Source organism: Dermacentor albipictus, chromosome 6 (assembly GCF_038994185.2).
Source record: "Dermacentor albipictus isolate Rhodes 1998 colony chromosome 6, USDA_Dalb.pri_finalv2, whole genome shotgun sequence".
NCBI lineage: Eukaryota > Metazoa > Arthropoda > Arachnida > Ixodida > Ixodidae > Dermacentor > Dermacentor albipictus.
This window is the reverse complement of record NC_091826.1, coordinates 55,304,861-55,317,652: the sequence shown is the minus strand read 5'-3', so window position 1 is coordinate 55,317,652 and position 12,792 is coordinate 55,304,861. Positions and strand designations below refer to the sequence as shown.

General features: G+C 46.5%; 2 long non-coding RNA genes across 2 annotated transcripts in view; one reads left to right on the top strand and one right to left on the bottom strand.

Moving 5' to 3' along the window:
* The window catches only part of LOC135907807 (uncharacterized), a 265,994-nt gene that overhangs the window by 8,957 nt on the left and 244,245 nt on the right, over positions 1-12,792 (bottom strand). The window lies entirely within an intron of this gene.
* LOC135907822 (uncharacterized) overlaps positions 3,108-12,792 on the top strand; it is a 30,696-nt gene continuing 21,011 nt past the window's right edge. Inside the window, exons 1-2 of the long non-coding RNA XR_010566127.1 lie at positions 3,108-3,203; positions 11,383-11,462. This is a non-coding gene — a long non-coding RNA (uncharacterized lncRNA). The remainder of the gene's footprint in view (positions 3,204-11,382; positions 11,463-12,792) is intronic.

Sequence of the window (12,792 nt, the reverse complement as noted above, 5' to 3'; positions counted from 1 at the left end):
ATCTTCTCAGAATGAAATATCTAAAGGGCGAAACAATACCAGAAACCTGAAAACAAAGCGACTTTCTTTTTCTTCATTTCCTTTTTTGTACGGCTGTGCAAAACCTTCGAGATCGGCCCTCGAGAGAGGCCGCGTTTCTACCAGAGAGCTCGCCTTCGTGCATAGCGTTCTGCTTTGGCATTTCCGTGTAAACATCGAGACCACATAAGCTGCAGTTGCCGGGAAACGTGAGAAGCAGTCAGGGATCTTTTTATGCTATCGCGTTCCACTCTTAAAAGCGAAGCTTATGCGTCCTCCAAGTTATTTTCTTCTTAGTGTTTTATGTGGACGAGAGCGTAGATACGTTCACAAGGTTTTGTCTTAAAGCATCGTTGTCCAACCTTCATCCTGCTGTGCACACCTTATGTATATAGCTCATTCTATCCACTCGCCTTTTGTACACGGATACGTGTACAGTATCCGTATTTGTTAAAAGGAACATAAGTTAAGCATGTCGTGACTCGTTAGAAATATTTAGGCACAGAGGCCTCGGCAATAACTATTTATCAGTGGAGGCCCACCTAACGAATAATAATATCATGCGCTTCTTCTAATAAAGTTCTTAAATAGTTTAAGTTATGCTTGTTTGAATATTATTTATTGCCGGATGGTGGTGGCCACGTTTCAATGGGGGCGAAATACAAGAAGGCTCGCATAGCATGCATTGGATGCACCTTAAGAGAAAACCTGGTGTTGGAAATTATTCCGGAGTCCCCTTGCTCCGGCACGCCTCATAAGCGTATCGAAGTTCTGACACGTCAAGCCCCTCAATTCATATATGAATGCGTAAGCATTCTTTGGAGGGTGCCCCAACAAACTCTGTCCGTCACGCGAAAAGAGTACCGCCTTGTATCTGCAGAAGAAATGCGTAGTTTGCGAAGTTAAGACAATTTGGTGGTGCAATAGCGTACTTAAGTGATGATGAATGATTTCAACAAAAAAATCAGAAGCCACTGCACTCTTTGAAGGTGGATGACCAGCGAAGCTCTTTAGCTCATGACACAGAGGCGACATATAGATTTTAACAAAGGTACGAACATATTTATCGTCCTCATCGGTGGTCACCGTGTCGATAGATATGCAACCACATTGTCGTATCGCCTAACAGAGGGTCTCCTCTTCAATCAGATAATGCTTCCGCCTATGACCCAAACAGAACAGAAAGTTCTTAAACGACTGTAGTGGAACTCCCCTACAGATATTAAACGATCCAGACAACTTCAAGAAGGCTGGCGACGTCACGTCATGACCCATCCCTTACCAAAATATATGCTCCCGGCGTGCCACCAAGGGCGGTTCGATGAAAGACCTAAGGGCCTGAGCAGCACACGGGAGTCTCTTCATGATGTGGTATACGCAGATGCAAAATGGGAGCATACTGTGGCAGAAGAGCCAAAGCCCTCGTGGTGACGACAAAGACGGATCTCCTCGTCAGCGTCCAACATACCAGATGCAACAACACATGAAGCAGAGAAACTGACCTTGGAATTAGCCCTAACACAGGCTACGGCAACAGTCATAACTGACTCTCAAGACGTGTGCAGGAGCTTTACGTCGGGCAGGGGCACCAACGACTCAACGCATACTAACACCCAAGCTGCCAGAAAGAAACGTTAATATATTGTGGGCGCCCGCTCACGCCTCCCTGGAAGGGCAACAAGCTCGCCCACTTCAAGGCCCGAAAAATTATCGACCAGGCCCCGGAGGACACAGAGGAGCTCACTAGACTGACGACATACCGAGAAATTACTCAACACTACAGACTCAACCGCAGAACACTCCCACCACAGCATCCACAGCTCATGACGACGCAAGAGACCGCCCTCAGATTGATACAAACCAACACGTTGACTCATATGACGAACAATGTAAATACTGCGAACTGCTAGGAACCCTCCTGCCCATTGTCATAGAATGTAAACGAAATGCAGTCTTGCCTCATCTACCCCCTGCCCCCAAGAGCAGTGGGAGACGCTGCTGTCCAGCTCTCACCTCTCGGACCAGATCATGCTTTGTGAGAGGTTGGTCGCGGCCAATACAAAGCATGCATTCCCGTGAAGAGGGAACCATTCCTGTAAATCATGCCACCTTTAGGCTTATTAAAGATGTTTTCTCTCTCTCTGTTAACAAAAGCGTCGTCACGTAGGAAGGAGCGAAAGAGATAAGGAGAAGGCAGGGAGGTTAACCAGAATAACGTCCGGTTTGCTACCCTACACCGGGGGAATGGGAAAGGGGAAAACAAAGATAACAGGGAAAGAGAGGAGGGAAGGAAAGAAGAAAATTGCGGTGAGTTCGCTGACGTGTGTGGCCTTACAGAAATTGCATTAATAGTCACAGATGGTCGCACAAGCCCGTCGTCCTTAAGTAGCACAAAAGTGCCTTCACCGCTTTATGCGCCGACGGGCGATGGGAGCGGTGTTGTAACAGCACCTGCACAGAAGGCGGCCGATTGTCCAGTTTTTGAAAAGCTTTGACAAGTTCTTGTCTCTCAGGAGTGTATCGTGGACAGTGGCACAGCAGGTGGTCGATGTTTTCTTCGGTGCCACAGACCACGCATGCGGCGCTGTCAGTCACTCCAATTAATGTAGAGTATGCCTTTGTGAAGGCCACTCCTAACCAAAGGCGACAGAGAAGCGTAGCTTCACGTCGAGGAAGTCCGAGTGGAGGTAGGAGTTGCAGGGAGGGATTTAGTCGATGCAGTCGTGTAAGTCGCAAGTTTGGCGAGTTCCACTTGGTCAGTGTGAGACTGCGTGCCAGGTGTCGTCACGTAAGACAATGAATAAGTCAAACCCTCTTAAGGAATGGTTCATACCACGGTAAACAAAGAAAACAAAACCGACGTGGCCTTCCTATGGATACGCCAGAAGAGAAATTCGAAGCCTAAATGATGGGCGGCGGCGTAGCCAGCTGTGGAAGACGAAGAACGCGCGAGTATATAGGCACAAACTTGTTCAAGCGGCTGAGCCGAAGGGGGCGCAGACGAGCCGGCTGCGGAAGAAGACGACGATGCTCGAGCATGACAGTTTATGAGGATGCTGCTGCTGATTATGATGATAGTTTCCTCTTGCCAATGAATGGCTCATACCCCCTTAAGTAATGAGCGGCAACGGAGCCACTGTGGAAGGAGACGACGACGAAGGGGACAACGCAGGTTCTTACCTGAGGCAAGTCATCTTTTCATCCACTTTAATTTCCATTAAGTTATCCTTTCTTTATTTCATTTATTAAGCACAAGTTTTTTCCCCTATGTTGTCCTTGGTGTCAGTGTTAGTTGGCTTCTCACGATATGACTAATGAAGATCGGGCCCCACGATTAACCTCCTTCTTCTCGTTGAATACAAAACGAAGGTCTCGAATCCGGCAACACTGATGCCTTCAGGTAGCATATGTGGGTTTATTGACCAGTTGCCTTCCCCCAAAATAGATCACGTTCTCGTGACGGCTGCGGCAAGAAGGACGTTCCACGTCCGCCGCCCAGGTCTCTGAGTGGTGGCGCTGGCTAACACTCCCAGGGATCTACTAGGACACATAAATACCCAGGAAAGTGGATGGGCAAACGGCGCCGCGGTAGCTAAAATGGTAGAGCATCGCACGCGAAATGCGAAAGTTGTTGATTCGGTTCCCACCTGGGGCAAGTTGTTTTTTCATCTACTTTAATTTCCATTAGTTTATCGTTTCTTTATTTCATTTATTAAGCACAAGTAATTTCCCCTATGTTGTCCTTGGTGTCAGTGTTTGTTGCCTTCTTATGACGGATTTCTCAGAGTTATTCATACGGATAAGGATATATAACGCTCCGTAGAACATGCACGGCAAAACCTATAGTACTGATGTTTGCTATTCGAGTTCCTTGACCACACTGAGGACTGCTGCGCAATGGGAGCCAAATAGCTGTTCAGAATGCTTACTTGTTGTCGAACAGAGTGATGACAGTCACTCAAGGAAGGTTTGCGACTCTCTGACTAGCGTGTCTTTTTTGTCCGACGTCCCCGAATGGCAGAAGTGACCCCTTTGAAACAGTCCGCAAGCAGCAAAAGTCTTTTATTTCAGCATATTTCTACCACGTTTTCAAAGAAAGCGAGCACGCAATATTACACGTGAAATCTCAATGCATTTCTAGCAGTTAACTCATTCTCCTGGAACAATTTCAGCGATCACGCCGCTATAGGCTGAACCGTGCCGTTCCGGGCGCGTTCAGAATACGTCATCGAAAACGAACCGAACCTGCGGTGGCATGCCGAGTGCCGATGCAAATGCAAGCCTGCCTGTGAGATGTAAACATCCCATTCCTAGGTGCCGTACTATTTATACGGTTGCTCGGTGCTTCGCACGTATGTTGCGCACGTTGCACGGGTTCGCATCACGATCGCATCACGCTTCGCTGTGGCACAGCAGCGCATACAAAGACAGACGCAAAAATACGGCTTGTCAAAATGTCCTCTTGCAATTTTTTTTGAAGGATAACCACGTGATCCTTTTGGCTCAACCATACTGTACAAGTTGTCGTTGACGCAGCTTGATATTCCTAGGTAAACCATCGTAAATTACATTGGTTGCCTGTTTGGCACGTCAATGAATGTTACGTGTTAATGAGACAGCGTGTTATTGGCTTATACAACTTCCCGAGGCTCTAAAAAGAGCTCATTCAGAGAATTTCTTTCACGGTAAGTTCTTACTAGCTATCTCCGGCAAATACTTCGCCTACGAAGCTGCTGGGAAAGCATACGAAGGAGCAACCCTTGTTTCTGTACCTTCATCGCGGAATGACGCAATGCACTGAAGCAAGTCATCCCGACATTGACATCCCGACCTTTTGACATTCGAGAAGTGGCACACACCTGATTTCACGCAAGATCGATTGCATTCCCTCGACTCGTCTATGCAACTACGGCTGTTACCTGGGTTGTCGCGAAATGAGGAAATAACGTAGTGCCGTTTACGCTTGGGCATCGCATTCGCCAATGCGATGCTTGACGTGTTTGACTGAAATGGCTGATAGCGCCGAGTGCATTGCCTGCGGTGTCGAGGAGATTATAGAGTATCTACTGTGCTTCTGTCCATCCATTGAAAATGAAAGATATGATCTCTGCGTAGCTCTCCGTGCTTGCTTTGAAGTCCTGTTAAATTTTTGTTCTAATCTGCGTATAAAATTCGTACTGTCGGAGCACACGGCACCAACGTCGTCTTCGCGCTTTCCAACGAAACAATGACATGTTTTGAAGAGAAACCTGCAGCAACGCTTGGAAACCGCTAGAAACCCCACAAATATGGCTGTAATACTAATTCAAGCGGTCATTCTGTTTTGTTTTTTTCTTAATTTGCCGACTAATGTTTCAGAGCAATATTATATCGGATGGAATTCTTGCCTATAGTCTAAAAGAATGCTTCACTGTCTACGCGTCCCCTCGCGAATGACAAAATGTAAAATAAACAATTTTAAGTGCGGATTTGGAGATTTTACATTGTGTTACAATTTACCAACGCCTAAATATCGCCCGCAGTTTCAACGACAGCTATCTCGACTCAACAGAAATTAGATGTGGGAGACAAAATGAACGAAAAAGAACCATGAGCCATTCCACTCTGTAAAGATGATGACCAATGAAGTTGTGTAGCATACGACAAAGAGGTGACAAAGAATTTCGAACAAAGGTACGAACTCATTTATTCTCTTGGTCGGTCGAGCGGCGGAGCCAGCTGCGGAAGATGACGACCAACGCACGAGCATATAGGCACAAGGTTGTTTCTTTACGTTTACTTATTTTATCAGAATTCCTAACTATATTTATTACCCTTCTAAATTACAGTACTATCGTCCCACGCTCCACTATAAAAATTTAGTTTCTCTCTACTCATAACCATAAGGAAAACCGCCTGCTTCTTGGCCAATCCCCCATAGTGGGTGCGCGCCACTGTGTGGGACACAAGACAAGACAAGACAAGCTTGTTCGACCGATTGAGCCGAATGACTGAGTCATAAGAGCCGGCTGCGGAAGAAGACGACGATGCTCGAGCCATAGCCGAGGACGACAGATTATGAAGATGCTGCTGCTGATGATGACGATAGTTTCCTTTTGCCAATGGTGGTGGTAACAACTTTATTGAGATTCTGCTCAGTTACCTGGCAGCGCCGAGTCCTAGGATGGCCCTTCTCGAGGAACGACCGTTTCGGCCCAGTCAACGAGGGCTCTTTGTAGTTTTTCATCCGGCGTTCTAAGCAGCTCCTCCCACGTCTGTTCTGAGGGAGCTGGCAGGAGCCACCTGGGAGGGGGTAAGCACTCGCGCCCCCCAAAAATGTGATTTTGGGTAGCCAATGTTTGATTTGTGCAGTTTTGACATATTGGGTTCCATTGCCCGTTGGTAATTATGGCCAGCCAATGTGGGCTGGGGAACGACTTAGTTTGGTTTCGACGCAGGATTGAGGCGAGCGCTCGCGTGAGGCTTGCGTTTGGAGGCGGGTAGATTCGCCATTTTTGCTTGTAGTAGCTGGTTATCTCGTGGTATGTCGGCGGTGCCTCATCCATGGGATACGAGTCTGAGGGGCGCACCTCCCGGTTGATTAGACCTCGGACTACCCAGTGCATCACCTCATTCCCTTGTTTCCCCGAATGGGCAGGGACCCATACGAGTTCAGCAGCATTTTCATTTGTAAAGTCCCGTAAGACTCGCGCTGCACAGTCGATTATGCTGCCTCTCGAAAAGTTGACTATTGCCCTTTTTGAGTCGGTTATGAGAGTTTGCACGGTGGGATTTATGATGGCCAAAGCAATGGCAGCCTCTTCCGCTTCCACAGTGGAACGCTGTTTTTATGGTCGTGGCATTGCGGATACTTCCCTCTCCGGTCACGACGCTCACTACGTAAGTTTGGTGATTTTTCTTTGCTGCATCGACAGAAGCGGTGTGTTGGGTGCTTTTGTACCTTTCTTAAAGGCCTTGGCTCTGGCAGACCGCCTGTTGTCGTGTCTCCTAGGGAGCATGTCCTTGGGTAACGGTTTATAACCAAACGGCGTTTGACAGCGCCGAGTAATGCTGTTCTTCCTGCTGAATCCTTAACGGGGTTCAGCCCGAGTTTACTTAGAATGAACCTGCCAGTTGCGGTGCTGGAGAGTCGTTCACGTTGGGCTGGTTTATGGGCCTCCACGAGTTCGTCTAGGGCATTGTATATACCTAGCTCAAGTAATCTTTCAGTGTTCGCATACCTCAGGAGACCAAGGACAGCTTGATAACCTGTGCGAATGACGCTGTTAACCTTTTCCTTGTCCGAAAGGCGTAGGTGGTAGTAAGGGAAGGAATACACGATTCGACTGATGAGGAAAGCCTGCGTCAGATGGCAGATATCAGCCTCCTTCATACCACGGTGTCGGAGCCGAAAGGATGTTGCGAATGACTTCTTCTTGTCGAACAGAGCAATGACAGTCACTCAAGGAAAATTTGCGAGTTTCCTGACTAGCGCGTCTTTTTGTCCGACATCCCGGAAATACAGAAGTGTCCCTTTTAAAACAGTCCGCAAGCAGCAAAACTCCTTTAGTTCAACACATTTCCAGCACGTCTTTAAAAACAAAACAAGCGCGCAATATTATAGGCGAAACCTCAATGTATTTCTAGCAGTTTACGCATTCTCCTGAAACCCTTTCAGCGATAACGCCGCTATAGGCTGAACTTTACCGCTGCGCGCGCGTTCAGAATACGTCATCGAAAACCAACAAAGCGTGCGGTGGCACGCCGAGTACCAATAAAAATACAAACCTGCTAGTGAGATGTAAAAATTTCGTCCCTAGGTGGCGTACTATTAATACGTTTCCTCGGTACATTGTACGCCAGTTGCGCACGTTACACGGGTTCGCATCTGCGATCCCATCACGCTTCGCTCAGGCAGAGCAAGGCATACAAAAACAGACGCCGAAATAGGGATTGTCAAAGTGTCCTCTTGCAATTTTTTTTTGAAGAATAACCACGTGATCCTTTTGGCCGAAACAGACCGTAGTAGTCGGCGTTGACGCAGCTTGATATCCCTAGCTAAATCATCGTAAATTACATTGGTTGCGCGTTTGGCACTTCAATTAATGCTACGTGTTAATGAGACCGTGTGTTATTGGCTTACACAACTTCCCGGGGCTCTTAGAAGAGCTCACTGATACAAGTTCATTGACACTATGTTCTCACTAGCTATCTCTGGCAAAGACTTCGCGAACGAAGCTGCAAGGAAGGCACACGAAGGAGCAACCCTTGTTTCTGTACCTTTATCGCGGACTGAACCAGTCCATGTACTTAAGGAAGCTGGCGCACCGTATGACATTGGAGAAGTCGCACACACCTGAATTCATTCAAGGTCGATTGTATTCCCTCGACTCATCTTAGCAACTGCGGCTGTTACCAGGGCTTTCGCGAAGAGAGGAAACAACGCTGTGCCGCTTATGCTTGGGCATCGCGTTCACCAATGCCATGCTTGACGTGTTTGACTGAAATGGCTGATAGCGCCGAGTGTATTGACTGCGGTGTCGAGGAGACTATAGAGTATCTACTGAGCTTCTGCGCATCCTTTGAAAATGAAAGGCATGACCTCGGCGCTACTCTCCCTGCTTGATTTGAAGTCCCTGTAAAATTTTGTTGTAATCTGCGCGTAAAGTTCATATTGTCGTAGCAGACGGCACGAAGTCGTCTTCGCACTTTCCAACGAAACAATGACGTGTTTTGAAAAGAAACTCAAATCCTTCAGCAACCCTTGGGGGCCTCTAGAAACCCAAGTATGGCTGTAAGACTAATTCATACGACCTTTCTGTTTGTTTTTTCTTGCCTTCATTTGCCCACTAAAGTTTCAGGTCTTCATTATATCGGATTGAATTCTTACCTATAGTCTAAAAGGATGCTTCCCTGTTTACCCCTCGCCTCACGAATGACAAAATGAAACAGAAAAAATTTTAAGTTCGTTCGATTCGGAGATTTTACATTCTGTTACAATTTACAGATGCCTAAATATCGCCGGCCGTTTCAACGGCAGCTATCTCGACTTGACAGAAATGAGAGATGGCAGAAAAAATGAACGAAAAAAATCATGAACCATTCCACTCTGTGAAGGTGATGACCAACGAAGCTCTGTAGCACACGACAAATAGGTGACAAAGAATTTTGAACAAAGGTACGGACGTAAAAGCGTATGCGACGAAAAGTACGCATACGCTTTTATGTTTGTAAAGAATGTGCCAGCTAACGAGCCAGAATTTAAAAATGTGCAAATGCCGCATCGCTTTTCATAGCAAATATAATGTTGTTAGCCATCGCTTGGAGATGCTCAAACAATTTTTTTTTTCATTCCGCCTAGTTAGACAATTATCCTAATTAATTATTCAAGATCTAAAATATTATAATTAGATGAAAAGTGTCAATGAGGGAACTGTAGAGCGGCATGAAAAACTCCCGATAAAGCCTTCTTTTTCTCAATATCTGCTACATGATGTTTTTCCAAGCGTGAAAGAAGCCCGCAAATGCACGCAAAATCGTCGCGTTACTGGCCGCTCGAGGCACTTTGCGTGTATTCGCGGGCTTCTTTCACGCCCGTAAAATAACTTTTATGTAGCCCGTATTGAGCAACAGAAAGCTTTATCGGGAGTTTTCCATGTCGCCCTACAATTTTCTCATTGACGCTTTTCATCTAGTTATAATATTTGAGAACTTGAATAATTAGTTCACTAATTATCTAATTAAGGGCAATGAAAAAGAGTAGTTCGAATATCTCTAGTCGCCGGCAAAAACATTACCTTTCTTCTTTTCAGCTGCGTGGCATTTGCATATTTTCAAACTCTGGCTAAAGTCCCTACCTCACAAGCTCCACAAGACGACTCCAAAAAAAGCCGCCACATGGAAGCAATAAAAGAGCGCCCCAACACACCTCAGATCCATAAGCTGGAACATGGGAGGCCAAGCTTTCCTCCGATGACCTGGACGAGTAACGCAGTCTCGTCGCCCGGGCCAAGGAGGCAGCCCAAGCCAGAGGGTTCTTCGAATAAGGAATCCTCCCACCTAGGGTGAACCGGGTTCTGACTCGGTTTGCCATTTCGGAAAATAAAGGTTTAGTTCCCTCTTCCTCTCTGGCTAAAGTTAGCCGGGACACCCTGTACATTCGCTTCATTCGTCGTATACATTCGTTGTACACATTCGTATTTTCCTTTCGCGATATATTGAGACAAAGAATATGAGACTGAAATAACCGCACCGACTGGCAGTGGACCAGTGACGTCATCGCCTTCGCAGAGGGAGGGGCAGTGTGGGAACGCTGGCATGATGAGCGCCACCGGAGCTCTACCCGCGACAACTTTATGTGGCAATGAAGGCAAAGCGACATTGGCGAAGCGCGCACACGTGAGAGCGCTTCTGAAAAGAGCCCCGTGTTCTCATGCACGTTAGGTTAAGCTGGGAAGAGAAAACAGGAACACCTTATTCGCAACAGTTTTTTTCCCTTCCGCGTCTGGGCACACGCAAAACCGTCGCACGCAAAGCTGCGTCGAAACATCAGCGTCTGTTCCGAGCAACGGAAAGCATTGTCAAACGCTGGCGGACTACTTGGCGCGGTAACACATGTGCAGCAGCCACGCCCCAGAAAGTTGTCCACACAGAAAGTTGTCCGCGAGTATAGCTGTGGAAGAAGACGACGACGAACGCGTGAGTCGTGACACAAGCGCGTTCGCGCGGTTACGCCGAGGGACGCCAACGAGCCATCGGTGGAAGACGACGAGGACGAACGCGTGAGCAGTAGCACTGCCGCCCGATTCATGGCCAATCCCCCGTAGTGGGTTGTGCTATATGTACAGGCTCCAAACCAAACCAAACAAAACGATCCATCGCTGATTACGCACATTTCCTCGCACACCTGAAAATTTCACGGAACCATAGCCATAGAGAGCTTCGGTCTAAAAATGATGTTTGCGTTACCTACTCACAACACGCGATTGAGCCCAAAATACGGCGACGAACTTCTGAAGTAAGCCTGATACATTCCTGCAACATCTATGTTTTCTGTCCTGTTTAGACAGAACGGCCTCTCACGGAAAAAAAAAAGTAATGCGCTAGGCTTCAGGTTGTCGTTTCTGTGACTTGCGACGCGAAAGAACTACTGTCGTTGTGATGAAATAGCATTGTACGGCGCATATGTAAATGGGTGAAGGATGAGTCTTCTGAAAGCACGACAGCTGTGAGCGTTCCTAAGTTGGGGCGAAATATTTCGCCTTCGCAATTGTTGGTGGAGCAGTATGCTTTATTTGTCCTGAATTTACGCCACACGGCCTTGTGGACAACATGCATGCAGAAATAATTTGCGTTTTTTTTGCATTTTCTACCCCTCATTTGCAGGAAAACCTTCCAGCACAGCCAAGACCACAGTGACCGTGCCGCCGACACAAGTTCCAAGCCATCTTGATCGTCTGAACAGAGTGCGTGCTTGAAGCTCGAAATAGCGAATAGTCATGTCAATTTATGTATACATTTATATTTACGTGCAATTAATGCAACTAACCGTGTTGAGAATCTCGGTATTTAGGACAAAGCACAATTAAAACGCAAGCTCAGGTATGTACTCATGCGTAAAGACCATGTTGGCACAAATTACTCCCATATTTCATTAGGGGCTTCAGCGTCCCAAGAACCATCTGATCCGTCTGGTCATTTGAGTTATCAAAGATAATGTATTCATTATACTTGAGGTTTCCTAAACTGCGTTTGAAATGTCCTAAATGTAAAGGAAATGGAATCATTAAAGGGACACATAAAGCAAATACTAAGTCGACGTGGACTGTTTATATACCATTCGAGAAACCACGCAACGTTTCTTTCGCGCCCAGGAAAGATTTAGTTTACCAGAACATTGCATCTCAAGTATCCGAATAGCTTTCAAGAAATTCAAATTTCCCGCCGCTAAACCTGGTGAGTGGTGATGTTTGATACGCCATCACCGCCTTCTACTGCTGTCGGTGAGTACAACGGCGCCCGACAAACGGCGGTTCGAGCCAAGACAGCGCGGTGGATTCGCCGCTGCAGCTGCTTTTTTGGTCAAGTGGCGTAGACCGTACGGGCATGCAGCTACATCACATGGTAGTTGAATTCTCTGCTACTTGCAGTTTGCCCGAGTTTAGCGAGTCAACAAAGACAGCGCAGAACCCACTACGCGAAAACGAAACTACTGAAACGCGAAAGCGTGGCCGGCGCAGATTCGAGCGAAAACGAAATCTTTCGACCATCCGCGTTGTTTGTGGTGAGTAATAATAGAACTAGATGGAGAAATACCATTCTATTTTGTCTTATAATACAATACAACGATGTTTTTGCAACGAGTGGTTGAGTACTCGTGGCAGAATTTGACTGAGGAGTGCTTTCGTCCCCGGACAAGTACTTGAATGTCCCGGGGGAAGTCATTAATCATGTCCTGCATTTACCTCGAATTCTCGATTTTTCAAGCTCTATTCGCGATAATATTGACGCCTCAGAGTCTCTCTAGCACTAATATATCACTTTAGCTTGACTTAATATTTGGCTTTAGTGTCCCTTTAGGCGATTTACGGGGAGTCGCCATTACCACTGAGGCTTAAAACTTAATACGGTATGAAAGTATTCATAAATATATAAAAGTGAGCGAATCAGTAAACTCTTCGGAAGTCAGAGTTCATTTCTGCAATTACGGTCAATCGCCTGGCTCTTTTTGTCAAAAAAAAATTACTATAATTTTTATAATAACATGCATATTTATTTGCTCATGTAATATGTTCA